Below are 13,664 nucleotides of genomic sequence, written 5' to 3'. Positions count from 1 at the left end.
CAACTTACAGAGTTAATTTACGCAATACTATCGTCAGAGCAGAGCGGACTTTAAGAAAGATATGGTCTTGGATAAACTGATTAGTCCATTCTAATCTAAAATGGAAAGTCAGCAGCGTCTTCAGTCGGAGGAGGCAGAACTCGTTCACTCATTTCCGAATACGTTTGATCACTGGGAAAGAGATCGCAATCAGTCCATTGTAATTTGTGGCCTACATGGACTCAAGATAGCTCTGGCAGTTTGACCGAATTAAAGCCGCCACTGAGAAATCGCTCCAGGTGATTAAGGCAGAGAAATTAAACAGCTCTGTCCAATTATCTGGTTATTGTAATTACTCTGGGTCCCATTAACATGTCCTAATACACAGCAGATACTTTCCCTTTCAAAACATTCACTGTTTGATTGGAATGTCCGTGCATTAGCTTTGAACATTATTTTCATTCATTAAGGGGACTTTGGTGACGGACAAAGCCGCTTAAAGCCCAGGTTTCATCATGACTTTGTGTGAATTATACCGATTATACTTTTGCTGTAGCTTCATTTCCCTTAACGGAGCAGTCCTTGATTTAAGCAGGTCAAAATGTTATCAGAGTAAATGGTCTTGTTTATCTATGGCAAATGGCCCCATATTAGTAGTTCACTTTTCACTTTGAAACTTTTGGCCTGGGCCCATAGGGCTCTAGTCAAAAGTATTGCACTATGTAGTGAATAGGTACTGTAGCCATTTGGGACGTACCCTATGCTAATAGAACCTTTTCCATTTTAAACAGCACATTCATCACTTCAATAAGCACCGTCATTGGGGCACGTCACCAAAGAAAGACGTAAAGGTGTATGTGTATGTACAGAAAATGGGGCTGTGTCACCAGATGCTCACTGCCTCTGGGATAGTCTAGGTGGTGTTGTGCCCTACTGCTGTTGTGCCCAGGTTGGCATGGGGGCAGGGGGATCATTTTCAGGGTACCATCTTGCACCTCAGCGCCAAGCCTGTCTACCTCCAGATGTCTGCCATCCTCTGGCACCAAGGTAGCACCCTAAGACACACACACACACACACACACACACACACACACAAACACACACCTGTGCTGGCACTACCTGCCATGTGGAACATGCCACCTCTGCACCGCTTTTAATTTAATCAGAAACCAGCAAATCAAAACAAAGGGAAAAAAGAGATGAGAAAGAGAAAGAGATGTAGAAGTAATTTCTCTACTGTGGTAGATCTCTCTCCATCTCCTTCCTAGGGAATGTGACTATACACCTCAGATGGGGGAGGAGACTTAACAGAGCTTCATTAAACAGTTCAATTAGTAAATAATGCAGTCAGAAACACACACAATATCCTGGCTTTGCAGTCAGGCAGGCTGAGCCTCTGTATGTGGGTCACGTTCTGACTCGGCTGTGTTCCTCTCTGTAAGAGACAAATAGCATGTTGATAGCTCCTCTACTTTAAACCCTAGCTCTGCAATCAGAGGCAGTGTAACCAGCACTGTCCTCCCTCCCTCTGCTGAAGTGACTATACATGATTGCTTTTGTTAGGTAAATAAATAAGTATTACCCATATTGTTATTATTTGATGGCCATCGGCACCGGTCGTCTTCAGATCTGACGTGGATTGAGGGAGTGTACACACCTTAACTATTAATAACAGTTTGGAAACAGACAATATACACTGAGTGTACAAAACATTAAGGACACCTGCTCTTTCCATGACATAGACTGACCAGGTGAATCCAGGGGAATGCTATGATCCCTTATTGATGTCACTTCAATCAGTGAAGATGAAGGGGAGGAGACATGTTAAAGAAGGATTTTTAAGCCTTGAGACATGGATTGTCTGTGTGCCATTCAGTGGGTGAATGGGCAAGACAAAAGATTTAAGTCCCTTTGAATGAGGTATAGCAGTAGTTGCCAGGCACACCGTTTTGTGTCAAGAACTGCAACGCTGCTGGGTTTTTCACATTTAACAGTGTCCTGTATGTATCAAGAATAGTCCACCACCCAAAGAACATCCAGCCAAGTTTACACAAGTTTGGGAAGCATTGGAGTCAACATGGGCCAGCATCCCTGTGGAATGCTTTCGACACCTTGTAGAGTCTATGCCCTGATGAATTGAGGCTGTTCTGAGGCAAAAGGGGGGGGGGGGATGCAACTCAATATTAGGAAGGTGTTCTTAATGTTTTGGACACTCACTGTATGTATTGTATTTTGACGTAAATTGAATGAATCTCTGACTTCAGTAAGGGATGTTATGTCACCTCTGCTCTCTCCTCCATGAACACAAAGGGTTCATGGCGGCCTAAGTGCCACTAGTGTGTGTGTGTGTGTGTGTGTGTGTGTGTGTGTGTGTGTGTGTGTGTGTGTGTGTGTGTGAGGATGTGTTGGGAGGGTATGTGAGTGCATTAAGAGGGTCTCGGTTCTTTTCCTCTGGCCTTGTCAAGGAGGGACACACAAACACACACAAACAGTATGCTCCAGATCAGGGCTCTTGATCGATGCTCTGTGACCTGCTTTTGCATAATTTTTTCTTATTTATGTGGTTGATCATCAGCTTCCGAATGAACGCTGCAGAATAAATCAACTCACATGGACTTTATGAAAGGCCCTGCAGCAAACAACAGCTCCGGCGAATCAAACACATCTCTCTCTCTCTCTCTCTCTCTCTCTCTCTCTCTCTCTCTCTCTCTCTCTCTCTCTCTCTCTCTCTCTCTCTCTCTCTCTCTCTCTCTCTCTCTCTCTTCTCTCTCTCTCTCTCTCTCTCTCTCTCTCTCTCTCTCTCTCTCTCTCTCTCTCTCTCTCTCTCTCTCTCTCTCTCTCTCTCTCTCTCTCTCTCTCTCTCTCTCTCTCTCTCTCTCTCTCTCTCTCTCTCTCTCTCTCTCTCTCTCTCTCTCTCTCTCTCTCTCTCTCTCTCTCTCTCTCTCTCTCTCTCTCTCTCTCTCTCTCTCTCTCTCTCTCTCTCTCTCTCTCTCTCTCTCTCTCTCTCTCTCTCGTCGGAGTGCATGCTGGGAGTGAGTCGTCAAGCAGGAGTGATTGTGAGACTCTATTGGGTTTTGGTATGTATATATATTGATTAGTTTAGTTGTTTTAAGGGTATATTGTTTAACTATCACTAAGCACGTATAGGGGTGGTGGGATCTTTGAGGTTGGTTTTTTGCGAGGGCACAACCAGCCACTCGCGGAAGTGTAGAGTTTGAAAAACTTAGTCGGAGGCATGGAGTAAAGATTCCTGCTGCGGCCGGGTGTTCAGTGGAAGAATGTAGCTTGGCTGTGGGTCAAATCAGCCTCAAGGATGAATAGCGCTGTAGTGATATTCTTAGATTCAATTGAAAAGGTGAATAAGATAGTTGAGAGGGGTGTTGTGTTGCGGGAGACACAGACGCCGGTATTTCCACTTATGGATCCGGCGAAGAAAGTTATACTTTCTGACGTGCCACCATTTGTTAGAGATGAAGTGTTGGAGCGAGAGTTATCTCGCCATGGTACAATAAAGAAGGTTCTTTTTGGATGCAAATCTCCGTTGTTGAAACATGTCGTGTGTCATAGGAGACAAGTGCATATGATTTTAAAAAAGGATGGAGATGAACTGAATTTAGCGTTTAGTTTTAAGATTGATGGATTTGATTATGTCTTCTATGCATCTACTGAATCAATGAAATGCATTGGCTGTGGAAGAGAGGGGCATTTGGTGCGTAGTTGTCCCGAGAATGAGCGCGCTGAGCCTGGTAGTAGCTCTAGTGCTGGTGAAACTAACACACCACCGCGAAGGGATGAACATGCTAAGAGTGCAGGGGAAGAGAGAAGGTGGGCAGATGTGGTTGGAAAAGTAGGAGAGGAAGGCATTGTGGATACGGGGGCAATTGTGGTAGATCAGAACAAAGAGGGAGGGGAAACAGTAGGTGAGATTGCGACTGCCGTCGCTGAGGTGGTGCTGGAAAATGAAATTGGAGTTCAAGAGGAGATTGAAATAACGGAAAAGGAAGCGGATGTTTTCAAAATACAGAGGAGTAAAAGGAAGAATTTAAGGGGTGGTGAAGGGTTTAATTCTAAGAGAAAGGTAGAGATTGATAAATCAGTTGAAGATGAACAAGTTGTAGAGATGGTGGAGTTTTCTTCTGGGGAGGATAGCGAGAGTGAGTCATCTGACGCGTCACAACAATATAGTGAGATAAATGGGGTGGAAGGGAGGTATGGGATCGAGAAGATACGTCAATTTCTGAAGTTGACAAAAGGGAAGAAATATATGCAGGATTACAATGTAACTGATTTTTCCCTGAACGTGAATTGTTTATTGAATCAGCAAAGTTTCTGATGTCAAAAATTACAGGGGGAAGTTTGAAAAGCCCTGAAATTGCTAGACTCAAGAAAGTGGTCACGAGAGTGATAAGTGATGTAAATTCTAAAGAAAATGAAAGAGTTCAGTTGCAGTTTTAACTCTGTAAAGAGATGTGGTGGCTGTATCTTCCTCTGTATTTTTTTTTTCATCCATGAGCAGTTTTAAGATTTCTTCTTTAAACGTAAATGGGGCAAGAGATGGTAAAAAAAGAGCCATGGTGTATGAGTTAATTAGGGGAAAGGGAAGTTACATACATTTTCTACAAGAAACGCATAGTAATTTGGAAAATTATGTGGCAAGTTATGTGGCAACAGGAGTGGGGGCGGGACAGTGGTGTGTAGTCATAAAAACTCAAAAAGTGGGGGTGTGGTTATCTTGTTCTCAAAAGGGTTTTTGCCTTTGTCATATGAGGTTGAAGAGGTAGTTGAGGGGAGGTTATTAAAAGTTAGAGCAAGGTATGAAAACATCACTATGTGTCTGATAAATGTATATGCCCCAGTGGTGACAGTTGAGAGGGTATGTTTTTTAGAGACATTATCAAATACCATTGAGAAATGTAACAAAGAAGATTGTTCATTTATTGCTGGGGATTTTAACTGCACAGTTAGCGATTTAGATAGAAATCACCAAGAACCTCATATAGCCTCAAGGACTTTTTTAAAACGCCTCATTGTAACACATGAACTGTGTGATATTTGGCGGAGTCAACATGGAGGAACAAGGCAGTACACCTGGGCGCATGTGAGGGAGAACATCATCTCTATGGCCAGGTTAGATAGGTTTTATGTTTTTGAGCATCAATCTCAGGTCTGTAAATCTAGTGTGATAACCCCAGTGGGATTTTCTGATCATTGTTTAATAGCAGAGGTGGTGTTCATTAACGATGTAAAACCCAAAAGCGCATACTGGCATTTTAATATAACTATTGAGTGATGCTCACTTCAGGAACTGTTTCAGTTTTTTCTGGGAGAGGTGAAGGTCTCAAAAGGCCAGTTTTGTATCCCTTCAACTGTGGTGGGATATAGGGAAAATCCAGATTCAACAATTTTGTAATCATTACACGAGGAATGTCACCAAGGATATCACCAGATCAATGAAAGCCCTAGAGTTTGAAATAGTGGAACTCATGACGTTGGTTGAGACCACAGGAGATCGAGGCCATACTCAGGCCCTAAAGAGGAGAAAAGCTGCATTGGCAGACCTGCTGGGTATCAGAGCACAGGGGGCATTGGTGAGAAGTAAGTTTCAGGGAATATCTGAAATGGATGCCTCATCCAAATTTTTCTTTGGTTTAGAGAAAAAGAATGGACAAAGAAAATGTATTCATTGTCTCAAATCAACTGTTGGACAAGAGCTCACTAGCCCTAGTGAAATTAGAAAGAGGGCAGTAGAGTTCTATGCTGAGCTCTACAAGTGTGAGTACAAAGAGGATAAAACAGTGACACAGGAATTCTTTGATGGGCTCCCAAAGGTGGCTGCAGAAGCTCAGGTTGAGCTTGAGCAATCATTGTCTTTGCAGGATTTATACACTGCATTAAAAGGCATGGAAAATGGAAGGGCACCAGGCATTGATGGGCTTCCCGTTGACTTTTTTAATTATTTTTGGGCTATGTTGGGAGAGGATTGGTTAGAAGTAGTTAATGATAGTTTAACCGAAGGGTTACTACCAATAAGCTGCAGAAGGGCTGTCCTCACCCTACTGCCCAAAAAGGGTGACCCGAGGGAGGTGAAGAACTGGAGGCCGGTGGCTTTATTGTGCACTGATTATAAGATATTGTCAAAGGCTTTTTTATCAGGCTGAGGGAGGTGATGGGGCAAATCATACATACAGATCAGTCCTACTGTGTTCCTGGCAGGCAGATAGGGGATAACATTTCTCTGATTCGTGATTTTTTGGACGTCTCTAGGGCTATTGGGTTGGATGCTGGTCTAATTTCAATTGATCAGGAAAAGGCATTTGACCGAGTTGAACATCAATATTTATGGCACACGTTTGAGGCGTTTGGGTTCAGCTCTGGTTTTATTGCCATGATAAAGGTGATATATGGTGACATTGAAAGTGTATTGAAAGTTAACGGTGGTTTGAGTGCTCCTTTTAAAGTGTGTAGAGGTATTAGGCAGGGATGTTCTTTGTCAGGAATGTTATATGCCATTGCTATAGAGCCACTACTAAATAGCATTAGAAGTCGCATTGCAGGGGTGTACTTTTCAGAGGATATTCCTCCTATTCGTCTCTCAGCCTATGCTGATGATGTAGTTGTGTTAGTGAAAAATCAAGCGGAGGTGGATAGCTTGAGTCTAATGGTTGATCGTTTTAGGGGAATATCCTCTGCAAAGGTAAATTGGGAAAAGAGTTGTGCTTTACAGATTGGAGAATGGTCTGGAGGGATCATGGCTTTGCCAGGGGGGCTATAATGGTGTAAGGGAGGTTTTAAGTATCTTGGAGTGTACCTAGGAGATGAGGGGACTATGGAAAAAAATCGGAGTGGGGTGGTTGAAATGGTGGAAGGGAGGATGAGGAGATGGCGTTGGTTACTATCTCGTATGTCATATAGGGGGCGCACTATTATAGTTAACAATGTGATTGCCTCTGCACTGTGGCATCGGTTGTCAGTTTTAGAACCACCATCTGGCCTTCTGGCTAAGATACAGGCAATTATTGTGGATTTCTTTTGGGATAAATATCACTGGGTTCCACAAAGTGTTTTGTATTTGTCAAAAGAGGAGGGGGGACAAGGTCTTGTACATCTTGCTAGTAGGGCTGCTGCTTTCCGGTTTCAGTTTATTCAAAGGTTGCTTTATGGACCGGAAAATGTGGTGTGGAGAGGGGTGGCAGGTCTTGTATTAGAGCGGGTTGGAGGATTAGGTTTAAAGAAGGCTTTATTTCTGGTTGATAGTAGCCAGATTTCTAGGGAGGGAGTACCTCCGTTTTACAGAGGCCTTCTCAGAGTGTGGAGCATAATGAAGGTGTCCAGACGAACTTCAGCGGAGTCAGTGCATTGGCTGTTGGAGGAACCTCTGGTGTATTGGGCAAGACTGGATTGTACAACTGCAGCTCTTCCACATTTCTCCAAGATTCTGGTGAAGGGGAAAATCATCACCTTAAAACAGTTAATGGCCATGGCTGGGCCCGTCTTAATGGATGGAAGACGGGTGGCAGAACATTTGGGGATGAGGTCGGAAAGGATTGTCGGACAAATGCTGGGGAGCTGCAGGAAGGCTCTGTCAGCGGAAGAATGGGGTATGCTTAGTAGCCACAAGAAGAAGGTACAAGATGAAGACGTCTCATTTCCAAGACTAGGGATTACACCAAATATCCCAGAGTTAGAAAGAAAGGCGTTATTGCTGGATTTGAGAGGGTTGGATTAGGTGGGTTTGGATGAGGTGAATGGGAAGGACTTGTATAGGGGGTGTGTCAAGGTGTTGAATAAAGATAAATTGAAAAATAGAAAAGACACTCCATGGAGGGTAAAATTGGGCATTGATGACAAGGTAAAGCCAGCATGGAGAGCACTGTACAAGCCACCATTACAAAAGGGTACTGGTGATATGCAATGGAGGGTTTTACATGGCATCATTGCAGTTAATGCTTTTGTATCTGTTATTAACTCAATGTTAGAGATGGATGTCCTTTTTGTAATATAAGAGAAACCATTTTTCACTGTTTTATGGAGTGTGAGAGGATAAAACCTCTATTGGAAATGCTGGAATCTTTGTTTAAAGCTGTAGGGGAGTTTTTCAATAACACTGTTTTTATTTTGGGGTTTCAATATAGTAAACAACAGAAAAGAAAATGTCAAATGTTACATTTTATTTTGGGACAAGCTAAGATGTCAATTTTTCTGAGTAGGAAACATCAAATCAAATCAAATTTATTTATATAGCCCTTCGTACATCAGCTGATATCTCAAAGTGCTGTACAGAAATCCAGCCTAAAACCCCAAACAGCAAGCAATGCAGGTGTAGAAGCACGGTGGCTAGGAAAAACTCCCTAGAAAGGCCAAAACCTAGGAAGAAACCTAGAGAGGAACCAGGCTATGTGGGGTGGCCAGTCCTCTTCTGGCTGTGCCGGGTGGAGATTATAACAAAACATGGTCAAGATGTTCAAATGTTCATAAATGACCAGCATGGTCGAATAATAATAAGGCAGAATAGTTGAAACTGGAGCAGCAGCACAGTCAGGTGGACTGGGGACAGCAAGGAGTCATCATGTCAGGTATTCCTGGGGCATGGTCCTAGGGCTCAGGTCCTCCGAGAGAGAGAAAGAAAGAGAGAATTAGAGAGAGCATATGTGGGATGGCCAGTCCTCTTCTGGCTGTGCCGGGTGGAGATTATAACAGAACATGGCCAAGATGTTCAAATGTTCATAAATGACCAGCATGGTCGAATAATAATAAGGCAGAACAGTTGAAACTGGAGCAGCAGCACAGCCAGGTGGACTGGGGACAGCAAGGAGTCATCATGTCAGGTAGTCCTGGGGCATGGTCCTAGGGCTCAGGTCCTCCGAGAGAGAGAAAGAGAGAAGGAGAGAATTAGAGAACGCACACTTAGATTCACACAGGACACCGAATAGGACAGGAGAAGTACTCCAGATATAACAAACTGACCCTAGCCCCCCGACACATAAACTACTGCAGCATAAATACTGGAGGCTGAGACAGGAGGGGTCAGGAGACACTGTGGCCCACTCCGAGGACACCCCCGGACAAGGCCAAACAGGAAGATAGAAACGGGATATGGGCAGGATGTAAGATGTGTTTTTAAAGGATTAGTGAAAGCAAGAATAAAAGTAGATTTTTAGTTCTTTTCAGCTGTAAAAGATCTCCTATTATCTGAGGAGAAGTGGGCCTACGAAGGAGCGCTTTGTTTTGTAGAGGAGGGGAAATTATTTTTTGCTGATGAAATAAGTTGAATAAGTTGAATGTTATGTATTCATTTTTGTTTAGGAATTACATTTGTTGTTTCATTTCTGAAAAGGCAGTGTGTCATTATTTATGTTAACACGAGTAAAAAATAAAGGTTTTATAAAAACTCAGTCTCTCTCTCTCTCTCTCTCTCTCTCTCTCTCTCTGTGTCTCAGCATTATCAATGACTGCTGCTTCCTATACTGTAGGTGCAGCTTAATTTTACATACAACAAACTGCTTATGTGAGTCAGTCTTGTGCATATAGAATAACTAGAAACCACTACTAAATGTGGTCACGAAGTACCTAGAATACCCAGACTGCCCATTGTCTATTTAAAGTGCAGTGGTGTGACTTCCAGTTTTCCAGAGAACATCAATATCCTCCAGTCTTTTGTGTCTGAGAGAATTCCTATGGAAGCAGACGTCAATCGGTTTTGCTGCGGTCCCTGTGGAATGTATAGAGTAATTACAGATAATAACACATAGTACTAACCGAGAAATTACCAGACACCCTTTTAAAGGGATGTTGACATGCTTCTGTTCTTAGTCATTGAGCTGTCAGTGAATTGTGTCATTTAAATGTGGATTTAGCAGAACAGAACTCCTATTTACTTTGTTCCGTTCCAGTGTTCGGACCAGAATATTTTTTTTTAACGGTTCGAACCACCCAAAAACTTATTTCATTTATTTAACCTGTAAAATCAACATTGTTTTTACATTTAGCTCAGTAATTGACTCCCCCAAATAGTTCCGGTAGAGCAGTGGAATGGGTAAAATGGTTGATTGTTCAACTACACTGAACAAAAATATAAAAGCAACATGCAACAATTTCAAAGATTGTACTGAGTTACAGTTCATATAAGGAAATCAGCCAATTGAAATAAATTCATTAGGCCCTAATCTATGGATTTCACATGACTGGGAATACAGATATGCATCTGTTGGTCACAGATACCTTCTATAAAGAAAAGTAGGGGCGTGGATCATAAAACCATTCAGTATCTGGTTTGACCACCATATGCCTCATGCAGGCTGTTGATTGTAGCCTGTGGAATTTCATCCCACTCCTCTTCAATGGCTGTGCGAAGTTGCTGGATATTGGTGGCAACTGGAACACGCTGTCATACATGTCAAATCAGAGCATCCCAAACATGATCAATGGATAACATGTCCGGTGAGTGAAAAGAAAGGGGGATACCTAGTCAATTGTACAACTGAATGTATTCAACTGAAATGTGTCTTCCGCATTCAACCCATCCCCTCTTAATCAGAGAGGTGCGGAGGGCTGCCTTGATCGACATCCACGGGACTTGGGGAACAGTGTGTTAACTGCCTTGCTTAGAACAACAGATTTTTACCTTGTCAGCTCAGGGATTAGATCCAGCAACCTTTCGGTTACTGGCCCACTGCTCCTACACGCCAGGCTACCTGCCTCCCAGGTATGCAGGCCATGGAAGAACTGGGATATTTTCAGCTTCCAGGAATTGTGTACAGCTTCTTGCACCATGGGGCCGTGCATTATCATGCTGAAACATAATATCTTTGTGCATTCAAATTGCCATTGATAAAATGCAATTGTGCTCATTGTCCGTAGCTTATGCCTGCCCATACCTTAAACCCACCGCTACAATGGGGCTCTCTGTTCACAACGTTGACATCAGCAAACCGCTCGCCCACACAACGCCATACACGCTGTCTGTCATCTGCCCCATACAGTTGAAACAGGGATTCATTCGTGAAGAGTACACTTCTCAAGTGCGCCAGTGGACATCGAAGGTGAGCATTTGCCCACTGAAGTCGGTTACAATGCCGAACTGCAGTCAGGTCAAGACCCTGGTGAGGACAACGAGAACGCAGATGAGCTTCCCTGAGACGGTTTCTGACTGTTTTTGCAGAAATTCATCGGTTGTGCAAACCCACAGTTTCATCAGGTGTCCGGGTGGCTGGTCTCAGATGATCCCGCAGGGGAAGAAGCCGAATGTGGAGGTCCTGGGCTGGCGTGGTTATGTGTGAGGCCGGTTGGACGTACTGCCAAATTCTCTAAAACGTTGTTGGAGGCAGCTTGTGTTAGAGAAATGAACATTATATTATCTGGCAACAGCTCTGGAGGACATGCCAATTGCATGCCCCCTCAAAACTTAAGACGTCTGTGGCAATGTGTTGTGTGACAAAACTGCACATTTTAGAGTGCCCTTTTATTGTTTCCAGCACAAGGTGCATCTGTGTAATGATGATGCTATTTAATCAGCTTCTTGATATGCCACACCTGTCAGGTGGATGGATTATCTTGGCAAGGGAGAAATGCTCACTAACAGAGATGTAAACAATAGGTAGAAGATTAGATCTACTATTTTTACATTTCTACATGTATTCTATGCATTCAGATACATCTCATATATCCAGATGGAATGTGTATATCTATATACCCAGAGTGCTTGGCTTTTACTGCCATTGTGGATTTACAAATATTCTCTGTGACAGATCTCTGGGTCTGAATGTGTAACATGGGACACCTTGTGTTTTCATGTACGCTAAAATGAGAGAGAGAGAGAGAGAGAGAGAGAGAGAGAGAGAGAGAGAGAGACAGAGAGGGAGGGAGCGAGAGAGCGAGAGAGAGGGACAATGCAACAGACAGATGGCAGTTTAGCTTCAACAGAACCATCCTGCATCACACCCAGGTCTCCATAATAACTACAGCTGCAGCTTCCAGGCTATAAGACATGCAAGGCTGTGCACAGGACCATGCCTTATCTGCTCCTCCTCTCCTTCTCCAGACCTCTGTTATTAAAGCCTGTCTGTGGGGAACCTTTTTTTAATTTTTACATAATGCGGATGGTTGCAAAGGGTTGGAAAATTTCCGTACATTTTCTGTGGGAAGTTATGCCTGGGAATTTGGGGAATTGTGCTTAAATTCATCAAAAAAATTAGCTTATAACAGTGAAAATTTTTTTGTGGGATACACAAGGCAATTCTAGGTCTTGTGGCATATTTTGGTTAAACTATCCCCAATTCAATGGACTTGCAACCCTTTACATGCACAGTGGATTCTTCCATCACATTTACAGCTGATTCTCAAGATCTTGAAAACTAATGAGATGCTATTGAACCACACTACTGCACTGTCTGAGCCAAGGACTATGTGCTTTCTGGTAAATTGTGATTACAATTCTGAGTGGGGTGAATATATTTAATATGACATGCATGATTTTTTGTTAACTAGTAAATAGTAATCTACAGCAAAGTGTGTTTAAATTATTTCTAACAATTTCTGCTAGTAAGTTTTATCTAATTCACCTGTTTCCATACATGTTTCATTAAAAAAAATGTATCTTATAAAGGAGTTGTTTAATCTAACTGCTTAACTATTTACCTGTACATGGATTTATATTAATATTATTTTTTTACTCATTTTTTTTTCTAATCTTTACAGGAAAAAGCCACGGGCACTATCTGATGTGTGGAGACATTTCACTGCAGCTAATGTAGAAGGAAAAGCTGTGTACATTTGCAAATACTGTGCCAAATCATGTGTGAAGAATGCAACGAAGATGCAGAATAATCTGGCCAAGTGCATAAAGTTCCCTTAACAACAAGCAACCTCTGACAAAAGTCCCTTTACTTCTATGAAATAGAAATAGAAATATAATTTTCACTTCTGTGAAAATGATGAATCAGACACCTTATTGGTAGCAACAGCTCATGGTCCTCCTGGAATCAGAAGTGTTTTTGACTCAATGGAGGAACGTAGTCAGAGAAATGCTGATGAATGTCTTGCTCGAGCTGTGTATGCAACTGGTTCACCTCTGATGCTCACAGGCAATGTGTATTGGAAGAGATATCTGAATGTTCTTTGCCCAGCATACACCCCTCCAGCCAGACATGCTTTATCTACTAATTTGCTGGATGCAGAGTTCAACAGTGTTCAGGTGAAGGTCAAGCAAATCATAGCGAAAGCAGACTGTATTGCAATCATCTCTGATGGGTGGTCGAATGTTCCTGGGCAAGGAATAATTAACTACATCATCTCCACCCCTCAACCAGTATTCTACAAGAGCACAGACACAAGGGACAACAGACACATCGGTCTCTACATTAAAGATGAGCTGAAGGCAGTCATCAATGACCTTGGACCACAGAAGATATTTGCTGTGAACATGAACAATGCTGTGAACATGAAGGCTGCTTGGTCTAAAGTGGAGGAGTCCTACCCTCACATCACACCCATTGGCTGTGCTGCTCATGCATTACTTCTGCTCATCAAGGACATAATGGCACTGAAAACAATGGATGCACTCTACAAGAGAGCCAAGGAAATGGTTAGGTATGAAAAGGGTCATCAAGGTAGAGCAGCAATCTACCTCACCAAGCAAAGTGAGGAGAATAAGAGCACCACATTGAAGCTGCCCAGCAACACCCATCATC

The 13,664-nt window shown here is 42.8% G+C and overlaps 1 protein-coding gene across 2 annotated transcripts in view; it reads left to right on the top strand.

Annotated features, from left to right (window-relative positions):
- LOC110489401 (CUB and sushi domain-containing protein 3) overlaps positions 1–13,664 on the top strand; it is a 660,686-nt gene that overhangs the window by 86,394 nt on the left and 560,628 nt on the right. The gene's annotated exons all lie outside the window — the stretch shown is intronic.

Source organism: Oncorhynchus mykiss, chromosome 30, assembly GCF_057628025.1.
Source record: "Oncorhynchus mykiss isolate SJ-2025 chromosome 30, ASM5762802v1, whole genome shotgun sequence".
In the NCBI taxonomy this organism is placed as follows: Eukaryota; Metazoa; Chordata; class Actinopteri; order Salmoniformes; family Salmonidae; genus Oncorhynchus; species Oncorhynchus mykiss.
The sequence above is the reverse complement of the archived record's forward strand: the minus strand, read 5'-3'. Positions and strand labels throughout refer to the sequence as shown.